This window comes from Saimiri boliviensis, chromosome 10 (genome assembly GCF_048565385.1).
Source record: "Saimiri boliviensis isolate mSaiBol1 chromosome 10, mSaiBol1.pri, whole genome shotgun sequence".
Taxonomy (NCBI): domain Eukaryota; kingdom Metazoa; phylum Chordata; class Mammalia; order Primates; family Cebidae; genus Saimiri; species Saimiri boliviensis.
The window spans coordinates 76,526,823-76,540,477 of record NC_133458.1 but is presented as its reverse complement, the minus strand read 5'-3'; the positions used below and the strand labels follow the sequence as shown (position 1 = coordinate 76,540,477).

Here is a 13,655-nt window from a genome sequence, read left to right as displayed (position 1 = left end):
AAAAAAAATTCTGGCAAAAAATTGACTTAAAAATTTAAAGTTATTTAATCTCACAATATGTAGTAAATTGTTATGTCTGTATTTCCTACTTTCAAGTACAATTATAACCAAGAATGGTTTCACTTTCATTATTCTACTGCCACTCCAGTTCTATTATTTATGGCTGAATTGAAGCATTGCTATGCTAATTCACTCAAACTTTAATAGGTTTTTAGGAACTATCTTGAATTTCTCTTCTCAGCCCTGTGAGAATTAGAGAAAGAGGAAAGAAACATGAAAAATGATTCAACAGTTAAAGGTAGGTTTGTTTTGGTAATAAACCTGCGAGGGGCTTCTGGCCGAGTTAGGTCAGAGGCACTCTCTCTTACAGACTAAGAGCTTTTAAGGGTTCAGGGCAGGAGAGCTTATCACAGGACTGGAATGTTTCTACATTTCTTTGTCTACTTATCTGGGAGGGAGAGTTTTCTGTCTTTTCCCATTCATTTTCCTACAGCTGCAGGCATATACCCCAAGTCTGCTTTTAGCTTCCCTGTCTTAGTATACCTAAAGAGAAAGGAATGTGCTTATTAGGGCACACTGTTTTACTGGGGTCCATTGTATGAGTGTGAAGTTTAGTGGTTACCCAGGAGACTTTCCGCCCGCCCTCTGTGCCTGTGCTCTCTTACCTGTATTTTAGTGTCTGTTCTTTCTGGCTGCTTGTTGTTGGAAAAGAAGTGATTTCCTTGAAATGCATAAGGTTAGAAAGGGAGCTGGAACCTTAAGTGGCAGTGCTTGTCCTAGACGGTGCTGCTCCTGCTCTGTCAAGTGCATTCTACTGACTGAAGCATAGTCATATTTTAAAGTCTTTACTTACATACTTATATGCATGCATATATATATATAAACATATATGAGAAAACTGACATAATTAAGTGTATATATTTGTGTATATGTAGGTTTAATATTTACTGTGTTGAAAATGAGGAAAGACTTGATATATAATTTAAAGATTCCTTTTGTTAGAGGATATTTGAGGTGTTGCTTTAGGAAACCTCTGTGGCCAGTGGCGCCATTGCTTGCGTTTTTCTTGGGCCCACTCAGCCTGACAGAATGGGGTCAGCTTGTGCTACCAGCCTGGATCCCATGCCTCCAAGGGAGACCAGAGTGGTGAAGGGTGTGTTAGCGAGTGATCCTGGGGTCCAACCACTGTGCACAGCCAGGCACGCTGGCTGTGGTGAGGCAGGCAGCTCCAAGCGCCAGTACAGACACTGGCTGGCTCCCTGCGAGTCTTTGACTGGGCCAGGGATACCACAAGCAGCTTCCATGGCTGGCATTGGGGAATGAGGTGGCACCTGGAAGCTTGGAGGTGCCAGGGACCACAGAGTCCCAAAGAGGATGTCACAGCCTGGTTTGAGGATCTCCTAGATCTGGGTTTTCTGAAGGGCCATAGCTCTTCTCTCCTTTTCTCTTCTCTCCTTCTTGTCACCCACGACGTGGTGAGCAAGGGGCGTGTTTCAGCCATATTTGTGTTCTGGCTCTTTCAGCCCTGGCATTTGATGGATCCCGAGTTCTTTTCCTGTGTCCAGGAAGAATGAGTGGTGTGAACAACTGGAGGGTGAGCAAGGTGAAGAGGAGCTTTATTGAGTGATACACCAGCTCAGAGGAGACCCCAGAGGGAAGTGCCTCTCTGCAGCCAGGGTGTCCTGATGGGTGTTAAGCTCTCTGCAGAGAGAAGAGCCTGGGGTGGGTAGGTCCTCTCTGCAGCTGGTCATTCCATGGTCTTCTCATTTCTCAGCAGAGAGGAGACCCTGTGGAGACTCCTCCACACAGACAGGTTGTCCCATTGTCTCTTCAAGTCTGGCTGAGTCCAGAGTTTTTACAGGCTTTGGAGGGGAGAAAGTGCATGCTGATTGGTCTGTGGGTGGCTATGGGTGGGCCTGGAAGAAGCACCATGAGTTTCCACTTCAGTCTGTGGGGCCGGAAGCCTGACCCCAGGCTCCAGGCCTACCTAGGGCCTGAACGTGGGGCTTCACTAGGAACCTACTCCTTTCTGCCCAGGAGTCTGTCTGTGTCTTGTCACTGTTCATGGCTCTTAGGCTGTTTGTGCCAGGGCTGAGCTGCCATCAGCCTCCCTTTCATGCTCATTGGTGGCCAAAGTCTGGAGGGGGCCGAGAAAGCAGATGGCTAGCATGTTAGTTCTGCCCTGAGTGTGCACACACCCAGCGCCTAGGCTTGGCCTCAACTCTGCTCCAAGATTGGAGCAGGTGCCAAGAGTGTGGAGAATCCAGGCAGTGGAAGCAGGCACCTCTGAGCCTGCATAGGGAGGTGGGCCTTGCTGGGCTTCCAACAGTGCAGAGATGCCTGGGTCTACAGCTGCAGCTGGGTGGCTACAGCTGCATCCAGAAGAGCAGGGCCCCTGCCTGCTCCTAGCTCCCAAGAGCACAGGGATTCCCTTGTCTGTAGCCATAGCTGGGTGACCACAGCTGTACCTGGGTAGCAAGAGGCTCCTGCCCTGCTAACTCAGAAGGGATATCATGGCAGGGGCCACTCTAGATGGGCCACAGCTGCCAACATTTTGATGGTGGAACACAACACAGTTATACCAGGAAAGATGAAAGGCAGAACTTTTGGCTATTTATAGCTACAAAGGAGAGAAAGCTGCCATGCAGGGTTACAGAGGGAGTTTGGTGTAGAGACAGGGTAGAGAAAGCTGCAGTTGTACATTTATGCATGCTGTAGCTCATATAGGGCAAGTAAGGTAGGGTAACTGGGATTTAGGAGCTTTGTGTGCATTTGAAGCTTTCATCTGAAGTTCCAGAGCAGAAATAAGCCATCTCTGTTGTATTCTGTCCCAAGTATCTGACCTGTGGATTCTGTTAGCCTACTAAATTGTAATTGTTTTATGCCGCTAAGTTTGGATTGGTTGTTACTCAACAGTTGGTAGTGGAACACCATTTACCTATAGTAATTAACTGTAGGTAAAATTACTTTATTTCTTGCTTACATTCAGGAAATTTCAAATCCTACATTAACTTCTTGGATGTGTATTTAGAACACAATGAATTCTCTCTTTTCCTTATTAGTCTTGTAAGGGTGTGTTCTAGCCAAAAAGTAACATGTGCAAGTAAGTGTGTGGTGTATCCAAAACAACTAAATGTAATTCATTATAGCTGGATCATAAAATTCGAGAAAATAAGTAGCTAGAAATGCAGGTTGGAATATAAGTACCCAATCATGAAAGTTCATATGAGTCATATGTGAAGTTTATGCTGCGGGCAGTAAAAAACTGCTTTTATGCTGTTTCCTGAGAGTTATTTATAGTTCAGAGAGATCTGAACCAAAGTGGTTTCTATGTAAAAGATAGATTTTGAGGGTCAAATCTGGAGATGACATGGTCAATTAGAGAATTGAGGTGAAAGATGAGAGCTCACCATAGCAGCAGCATATGTGGAAGAAACTTGAGAAAGCAATAGATGTCTGTTAGGTAGAGTCAACAGAATTTTGTGACTTACTGAATGTAGGCAGTTGAGACAAACAGAAAAGTCAAGAATAATGACTATGTAGGTGCCAGTGATCCAGTTGAAAAATAATATAGGCGGTCTATATTCTGGAAGAAAAGGTAAAGAAATAGTAAGTAGTAGTATCGACATGTTGAGTTGGGTCAATAGATTACATTAATGTCCTCAGTTAATAACCTTTGGGCTTGGTGATGTGATTCATTTTGGGATAGTGGCAAAAGTGGAAGCTTGAAAATGTATTTGTACAATCCATTTCCTTTCTTGGATCCACACTGCTACTCTCACAATAGACCTGGACTAGCCTGCTAGAGAGATTTGAGAGAAAAGTAAGTCAACTTGAGTTACGTCATGCAAGGCCATCCCAGAGTAGCCAGACCCAATCCAAGCTCATATGCTGGCAAAGGAGGAAGTCCACTGTGATAAGGTGAGCCTGGTGTAAATCTGCATCATTGCCATAGACTCATAAATGTTAGCTTAAACCACAAATTCTTGGAGTGGTTTTTAATACTGCAATAGATCACTGACACACTTAGTTTTAAGGTTCTATTCTTGAGATGCTTGAGATCAGGGCTGGAGCTCAGAAGAAAAAGGTTTGGTTTGCAGACAAGGCTGCTTGTCAGTGCTCAATAGCCTGGCCTTGCCTATCATTTATGGTAAGTTTTCACTCTGAATGGTTGGACTTGCCTTCTCCGTGGTTGGTATGCATGCCTTTTGCAGTTTGCTTGTAAATATAGATTCCAAAATCATTTGTGTATAAATGGTTATGAAACCATGGGAAAGGGCAAAACTAACCGCTAGAGTTAAAGGGGAAAATGGCTAATAGCAGAATTGTTAGAAAAATGATACTCAAGAAATGGTGAAATAAATAAAATTATGCAAAAATATTCTGGGATGGTACACACAGCAAGGGGAGAGGAAACTATACAAAGAAAATATACATTGAAATCAAGGCAAAATAATTTTCAAAAATAGAGATATGATATAAAACACTGCTAAAGAGTCAAGAATTTTGGCTGATGAACTAACATTGGGGGAATTTCATGTAGTGGTAAAATGACGGTAAGGGGTCCATTATAGTTCTTGAGAAAATCATCAATAGTATTTCTTGTCTCTTCTTTTTTTAAAAATTAAAAATACTTGCCTCTATGAGCAGTCTGATTTAATTACAAATTTGTCTCCTGTGATCAGTCAGATGCTCTAAATGTGAATTAATTAGAAAAGAGTGAACTGATACATAAAAAAAAAATTAACATGCATGACAACATCTAGTGATGAAATGCATAGTAAACCTTGCCAAGTCAACCACATTAAAAAAGCTTCATGTTTAGAATTCAACCACATTCTCTCAACTCTAACCTGATTACAAGGGGATTTTGTTGTGAAGAATAATGAATGCACCATAGTTTAATAGCACTAAGACAAATTTGAGATAAGTAGCTTCTTCTCTGTTGTTACAGAGGGCAGTAGCAACGTTGCATGCTTACCAATTATTCCCTCCAACCTTTATATCTTTTAATTTGCTGCTGACTTAGGACTGTAAGAAAGAGTTTTTTGTAAAAGGAAGCAGTCATTAGACTATACAGTCACAGAGTTGTAAGAATAGATGATACCAAAGGCTTATATTATGTTTTGCAAGTCTTTTTGCATTGTAGCAGATGAACTATGTCCCGTCAGACTAAATGCTTCGTTCACATGTTAAAATGACTAAAAATGTATTTTAAAACATATAACTAAAAATGGTATTTTTGAGTACTTTTTTGAATGCAATGGAAATTTCAAAATCACTTTAACTCATTTTAAAAATAGTGTTTTAAAATGGACTCAAATTTATTGAGAACCTACAATAAATAAAATATATGCAGTTCGCTGGAGACATGAAATACCTATATAGCATGCTTCTTGCATTCTAGACTGTATTAGTCTGTGAGCAAACTGGTTATTTTGAAATATAAATACAGTAAAGTAAATATCGTTGCATTGAAAACAATATTCAATGAGAACACATAAAACATAAAGCTTATTCAATTCTATAAACATTTATCAAGTTTCATTCAAATGCAGGGCATTCTTCTATGTACTTGTATTTCAAAAATGCATCTTACTGAATTTCTGTCTTCAGCGAATTTGAATTCCTCTATAGCAGTTTAATCTGTAGAATTCTCATAAGAAATTTTGTAACAGATTGGGTTGGAAAAATTAATAATTTTCCATAATACAAAATTTTAAAAGTAAACACATTTTAAAAGTAAACGTACAATCACTCAAATCAAATAGCCATCATCAGTAATTTTATATTATGTTTACTGTTTTGAGCAGAAATAGTTTCACTTAAACATGCAAGTTAAATTTTCTGTCTTGAGAGATTTATGCTTAATACCATAATTTGTTTATGGCATTGCCATTTCTTTAAACTTCAGGGTTTTCTTGCTGCTTAATTGTCTTAAGTAACTGTGTAATAATTGATTATAAATTCCTATTGCTATTCAGTTCACTTTTTCTTTTGCAATTTTGAGAAGCACATGTATATAAACAAAAAGTCTTGGCTGGGCATGATGGCTCACACCTGTAATTCCAGCCACTTGAGAGGCTGAGGCAGGTGGATTGCTTGAGGTCAGGAGTTCAAGACAAGCCTGGCCAACATGGTGAAACACCGTTTCTACTAAAAATACAAAAAATTAGCTGAGTGTGGTGGCACATGCCTGCAATCCTAGCTACATGGGAGGCTGAGACAGGACAATTGCTTGGACCCAGGAAGCGGAGGTTGCAGTGAGCCAAGATCGGCCACTGAACTCCAGCCTTGGGGAAAGAATAAGACTCCGTCTCAAAAGAAAAAAAAAAAAAAGGCTTTTACTCTGTTAAAAACACTGTTAAGAAAATGAAAAAACAAGTTACAACAGAAGAAACTATGTTAAAATCTAATGTCTCACAAGGACTTGTATACAGATGGTAAGAACCCTTAAAACTCCACAGCAGGTGGGGAGAGAGAGCATGGGGAGAAATGCAGCAAATCACACTGCCATGTGTGTACCTATGCAAAAATCTTGCATGTTCTTCACATGTATCCCAAAACATAAAATGCAATAAAAAAAACTTAACAAAATAAAAACTCCACAGCAAAAAATAAACCAACTAAAAATTGTGAAAAATTTGAGTAGATGTTTTACCAAGACAATATACAAATGGCAAATAAGCAGTGAGACTGTTGGGGTGTCTGAGTTTATCCTTTCTTTTCCTGTAAAAGTATAATAAATTTTTTTTAAACTGTACTTGAAAAATAAAAGACTTGGAGTCTGCAGGTTTAACAGTATCCTGACTCAGTTCTGTATTAATAAAGTAGCCTTAACAGAGTTTTATTTCTGACAGTCCATTTTTTTCTGTGTAAAATAATAAAATCTCTGTCATTGCAGTGTGTGGTGTGTGTGTTAGCAAGAGAAAAACAGATGCAGAGACAGAAGATGGAGATAGAAAGAGAAAGAGAGAGAGAGAGGGAGAGGTAGACACAAAGGCAGAGAGAAATGCTCTATCTAAAATACCCTGTTCTTAAAACCTGAGAAGTGAATATATTCCATAGATGCCAACAATCTCAAATTAGTGAGGATTACTACATGTCATGTGCCATTTTCACTAGTTTACATGTATTAATGACTTCACTGCTAAAAATCACCTGTGAAACAGATACAGTTACCTTTATTTTACTGAAAAAGAGAATGCAGTATAGAATCATTAATGAAATTTTACTTAGAATACTTAGGATATTCTGGGCATCAGATTTTGTCTTTATGTGTCAATTTTTGTCATGAATTATTTGGTTTGTATTGATGCTTAATGCACATTCAGAAGATTCATAAGAGAATAGAGGGGAAATAAATCTTGTTGAGATCATGTAATTTTGTTCCTCTGTAGTGTTCATTATTGTCAATTTATTCTTTTCTTTCCTGACTCTCCTTATATTAATAAGCAAAAATCTCACCTTTAACATTCGGAAACTATTTAATTCATTTTTAACATTTGGGAATTATTAATGTGATTTACTAAATAAATGCAGTTGATGGCCTGGTGCAGTGGCTCAAACCTATAATCTCAGCCTTTCAGAAGGCTGGTGGGTGGATAGCTTGAGCAGAGAATTTCAAAACCAGCTTGGGCAAAATGGCGAAAACCTGTCTCTAAAAAAAATTAAAAAATTTGCCAGGGGTGGTGGTGCACACATGTGGTCTGAGCTATTTGATAGGCTCGCGCAAGAGGATTGCTTCATCTTCTGGAGGTCAAGGCTACAGTGAGCCGTGGGCATGCCACTACACTCCAGGTGACAGTCTCCCTGTCTAAAAAAAAAAAGCATAAATAAATGCAGTTGATAATTTTGGCTTTCTAAAGGGCACCTTGTAGAAACCGATTAACTATCTTTTTGAAATTTGTTTTAAACAAAGCTTTGAAGATCAAGTACTATGCAACTGAGTTTATATCTAAAAGAAGGCATTCATATTAATTTTAAAAATACGTATTGTCAGTTTTATCCCTTGCTCTGGGAGAAAGTATAGCTAGTTAAATTCTGATTGTCATATAAATTACCTGTGTTTAAAAGGAAACCAAACAGCTGTGTTGAGATACATTAACAATTAACTGCAGTTACTTCAAAGGTACAATTTGGTAAGTGTTAACATGTGTATATACCTGTGAAATTATTGTCACAATCAAGATAATGAAATTATTCATCACTGAAAAAACTTTCTGTTGTTCCCTTATAATCTTACCTTCAAGTCTCCAAACATTCTTACTCCCACTTGTCAATCACTCTTCTGCTTTATGTTGCTATAGATTAGTATGAAATATATAGGGTATCATATAATTGGAAACAGACAGTGTATACTATTTTTTGCCTGTGTTCTTTGGCTCAGCATTTTTACTTTGCTATTCATTCACGTTGTGGCAGTTATCAATAGTTAACTCTTGATGTAGGTATTCTATAGTTAGAGCTTTATTACAATGTTTATTCCGTTCTCCAGTTTGTGGCTCTTACAAATAAAGCTTCTAAAACATTAGCATGAAACTTCTTCTACAGACATGTGTTATGTTAGTTAAGATTTGAATGAGTGGATCATATACTATGTCGATCTCTTAATTTCTTAAGAAATGTCAAATAATTTTTAAAAGTTGTTTCCCAATTTAATATTTCCACCATAACTGTTTAAGAGCTCCAAATACTCTACATCCTTAGCAACACTTGAAATGGTTATGTGCTTGGTTTTGCTAAGTTTAGTATCTCAGTCTTTTTTGACAGAGTATATTTTTATTGTTATACCTAAATATTTCTGTAAAAGAAGTTCACAAAGATTTGCTCCTGAGTTTTCTTCTAGAAATTTGAGAGTTTCACATTTTATGCTTAGCTCTATGATCCATTTTGAGTTAATCTTTATGGTACAAGGTATGAATAAAAATATTTTTTAAAAATATGAATATGAAATTGTTTCAGTACCATTTGTTGGGAAGACTAACAGTTTCCCAATGAATTGTCTGGCATCTTTGTTGAAAATCAGTTCATTTATTTGAGGATCTCTTTCTGAGCTCTTTATACCATTCCATTGGTCTATATGTTAACAGTACATTGTCTTAATTTCTGTGGCTTTATAATAAATCTTTAATCAGAATTAGTTTTCTATCTCTATTTTTAAATTCAAGGCTGATTGGCTATTATATGCAATTTGAATTTCCATATTAATTATAGACATAGTTTATCAATTTCAATAAAAAAGACTTGTAGGATTTTTACTGGGATTCTAGAACATTATAGATAATTTGAGAAAAATTGATATCTTACTCAATATTGAATATTCTGGCCTGTGACTATGATAGCATATAATACATTCTCCATTTAAGTCTTATTTTTGTTGAGGTATTTTACAATTTATAGTGTAAAGGAGTTGCACATCTTTTATCAAATTTATCACTAAATTTTCATATTTAATAAAAATATTTCACATATTTCAGTGTCTACTTATTCTCTATTAATCTATGGAAATATAGTTTATGTTTTACATTGATTTTATATCTTAATACTTGTTAAACTCACTTATTAGTTCAAGTAGTTATTTTGTAGAATCCATTTGATTTTACCCATACCTACTCATATCATTTGGTAATAAAAAGACTTGATTTGTTCCTTTTCAATTGAGAAGTCTTTTATTTGTCTTTCTTGCCTTATTTCTCTGTCTAGAACTTCTGCTAAAATGCCAAACAACAGTGAAAGCAGACATTCTTGTCTTATTTCTGATTTCTAGCATGTAATTATTTGCTATTTCACCATTAAGTATATTATCTGTATGTTTTTCATATATGTTGTTTATCAAATTGAGGACGTTTCCTGGCTTCCTAAGTATTTATTTTAAATCACTAATGGATTCTGAATTTTGTAAGATGAGATTTTCTGCTTCTACAAAGATCATTATATGGTTTATTAACATTTTTAATATGGTCAGTTATATTGTGTTTTGAATAATAAGCCCCATTTTGAATTTGTGAAGTAAATTCTAGCTGGTCTAATGAATTATACTCTTTCTTAAAAATATATTTTGTTATTTGAAGAAATTTTATTGTTACAAATAAATTGGGGAATAAATACAGAACTAACACCATGAAAACCCTAGAATAAAACCTAGGCAGTACCATTCAAGACATAGGCATAGGCAAGGACTTCATGACTAAAACACCAAAAGCAATGGCAACAAAAGCCAATATAGACAAGTGGGATCTAATTAAACTTAACAGTTTCTGCACAGCAAAATAAACAATCATTAGAGTGAACCAGCAACCAACAGAATGGGAATAAGTTTTTGCAAGCTACCCATCCTACAAAGGCTAATAGCTAGAATCTACATAGAACTTAAAATTACAAGAGAAAAAAACCTAATGAAAAAGTGGGCAAAGGGTTTGAACAGACACTTTTCAAAAGAAGACATTTAAACAGCCAACATTCATATAAAAAATGCTCATCATCACTGATCATTAGAGAAATGCAAATCAAAACCACATTAAGATACCATCTCACACCAGTTAGAATGGCGATTATTAAAAAATCTGAAGACAACAATGTTGGAGAGGATGTAGAGAAATATGAATGCTTTTACACCGTTGGGGGGAGTACAAATTAGTTCAACCATTGTGGAAGACAATGTGGTGATTCCTCAAGGATCTAGAAACAGAAATTCCATTTGACCCAGCAATCCCATTACTGGGTAAATACCCAAAGAATTATAAATCGTTCTGTTATAAAGACACATGCACACATATGTCCATTACAGCACTGTTTACAATATCAAAGACCTGGAACCAACCCAAATGCCCATCCATGATAGACTGGATAAAGAAAATGTGACACATATACATTACGGAATACTATGCAGCCATAAAAAGGAAGACTTCATGTCCTTTGCAGGGACATGGATGAATCTGGAAACCATCATTCTCAGCAAACTGACACAAGAACAGAAAACCAAATACTGCATGTTCTCACTCAGAAGTAGGAGTTAAACAATGAGAACACATGGACACAGGGAGGTGAACACAAATTGAGGCCTGCTGGGAGGTGGGGGAGCTAAGGGAGGAATAGCAGGGGGTGGAGGGATTAGGAAGGGATAACATTAGGAGAAATACCTAATGTAGATGACTGGGGGATGGATGCAGGAAACAACCATGGCATGGGTATAACTATGTAACAATCCTGCATAATCTGCACATATACCCCATAACACTGCCTTTTACAATGAAGGCTTTTATGAAAGTATTAAAATGAGAATAAGCTAAGAGAAAAAAAAAAAAAAGCACAGAAAGCCCTCATGTGCTAGCTCTCCCCCAGTACAGTTTGCCCTCTTAACATTTTCCACTTTCAGAGTGCATTTGTTATAATCGGTGAACCAATATAGATTCATTATTATTAATCAAGGTCAATAGTTTACATTAGTGTTGAGACTGTGGGTTATATTGTTTCATCAGTTTAGAGAAATGAAAAATGTCCTGTTTCTGCCATTACAGTTTCATACAGAATAGTTTCACTGTACTGAAAATTCGCTGTGTTCTACCTATTTATTTCTTCTTTTATCCCTCATCTCATTCCCCCAACAAACACTGAGCATTGATTCTCTCTATAGTTCTGCCTTTTCCAGACTTTCTTAAGTTGAAATCATACAATATATAGTTTTTTCCAAATTGACCTCTTTCATGTGAAAATAAATATTTACATTTCCTCCACATCTTTTTGTGGCTTGATAGCTAATTATTTTTTTGCAGAGTAATATTTATTATATGATTGAACCAGAGTTTACTTATTTATTTACTTACTGAAGGACATCTTGGTACCTTTCAAGTTTTGGCAATTATTAATAAAGTTGCTATAAACATTTATTTGCCAGTATTTGTGTGGACATAGTTTTCAAATTATTTGTGTAAGTTACCAGTAGTACAATTGCTGAATTACTTGGCAAAACTTTTTTTTTTTTTTTTTTTTTTTTTATACTTTAAGTTCTGGAGTACATGTGCAAATCTTGCAGGATTGTTGTATAGGTACACACCTGTGCTATGGTGGTTTGCTGCCTCCATTTTCCTGTCACCTACTTCAGGCATTTCTTCCAATATTATCCCTCCCCAGTCTTCCCAACCCCTGCTATGTCTCCCCTAGCCCTATGCACCCATAACAGACCCCAATGTGTAATGTTCCCCTCCCTGTGTTTATGTATTCTCATTATTCAACACCCATCTATGAATAAGAACATGCAGTGTTTGGTTTTGTGTTCTTGTGTCAGTTTGCTAAGAATGATGGTTTCCTGATTCATCCATGTCCCTGCAAAGAACACAAACTCATCTTTTTTGTGGTTGCATAGTATTCCATGCTGTATGTGTGCTACATTTTCTTTATCCAGTCTATCATTGATGGGCAATTGGGTTGGTTCCAGGTGTTTGCTATCTTAAAGAGTGCTGCAGTGAACATTTATGTGCTTGTGTCTTTATAATAGAATGATTTATAATTCTTTGGGTATATACCCAGTAATGGGATTGCTGGGTCATAGGGAATTTCTATTTCTCAATCCTTGAGGAGTGACCACACTGTCTTCCACAATGGTTGAACTAATTTATACTCCCACCAACAGTATAAAAGCATTCCTGTTTCTCTACATCCTCTCCAACATTGTTGTCTCCAGATTTTTTAATAATCACCATTCTAACTGGTGTGAGATGGTATCTCAATGTGGTTTTGATTTGCATTTCTTTAATTATCAGTGATGATGAGCACTTTTCATATGATTTTTGGCTGTGTAAATGTCTTCTTTTGAAAAGTGTTCATATTTTTTGGCCACTTTTGAATGGAGTTGTTTGTTTTTATTTTGTAAATGTGCTTTAGTTCTTGGTAGATTCTGGATATTAGCTCTTTGTCAGATGGGTAGCTTGCAAAAAACTTTTCCCATCCTTTTGGCTGCCAGTTCACTCTAATGATTGTTTCTTTTGCTGTGCAGAAGCTCTTAAATTTAATTATATCCCGTATGTCTACTTTGGCTTTTGTTGCCTTTGCTTTTAGAGTTTTAGTCATGAAGTCTTTGCCTATGCCTATATCCTTAATGGTATTGCCTAGGTCTCCTTCTGGGGTTTTTATGGTCTTAGGTCTTATGTTTAAATATTTGACATATCTGGAGTTAATTTTTGTTTAACAAGCAAGGAAGGGGTCCAGTTTCAGCTTTCTGCACATGGCTACCCAGTTTTCCCGACACAATTTATTAAACAGGGAATCCTTTCTTGTTTTTGTCAGGTTTGTCAAAGATCACATGGTTGTAGTTGTTTGACATTACTTCTGAGGCCTCTGTTCTGTTCCGTTGGTCTATGTCTCTGTTTTGGTACTAGTACTGTGCTGTTTTGATTACTGTAGCAATGTAGTATAGTTTGAAGTCAAGTAGCATGATGCTTCCAGCTTTGTTCGTTTTGTTTAGGATTGTTTTGGCTCTGCAGGCTCACTTTTGGTTCCATATGAAGATTATACTGTTTTTTTCCAGTTTTGTGAAAAAGGTTGATGGTAGCTTGATAGGGATAGCATGGAATCTATAAATTACTTTGGGCAGTATGGCCATTTTCCCAATATTGATTATTCCTAACCAGGAGCATGGAATGTTTTTCCATCTGTTT

General features: G+C 36.9%; 1 long non-coding RNA gene across 1 annotated transcript in view; it reads left to right on the top strand.

The window, feature by feature from the left end:
* Positions 1-207: 207 nt before the first annotated feature.
* Positions 208-13,655, top strand: part of LOC141580099 (uncharacterized) — a 355,445-nt gene continuing 341,997 nt past the window's right edge. The window contains exon 1 of the long non-coding RNA XR_012512136.1: positions 208-298. This is a non-coding gene — a long non-coding RNA (uncharacterized LOC141580099). The remainder of the gene's footprint in view (positions 299-13,655) is intronic.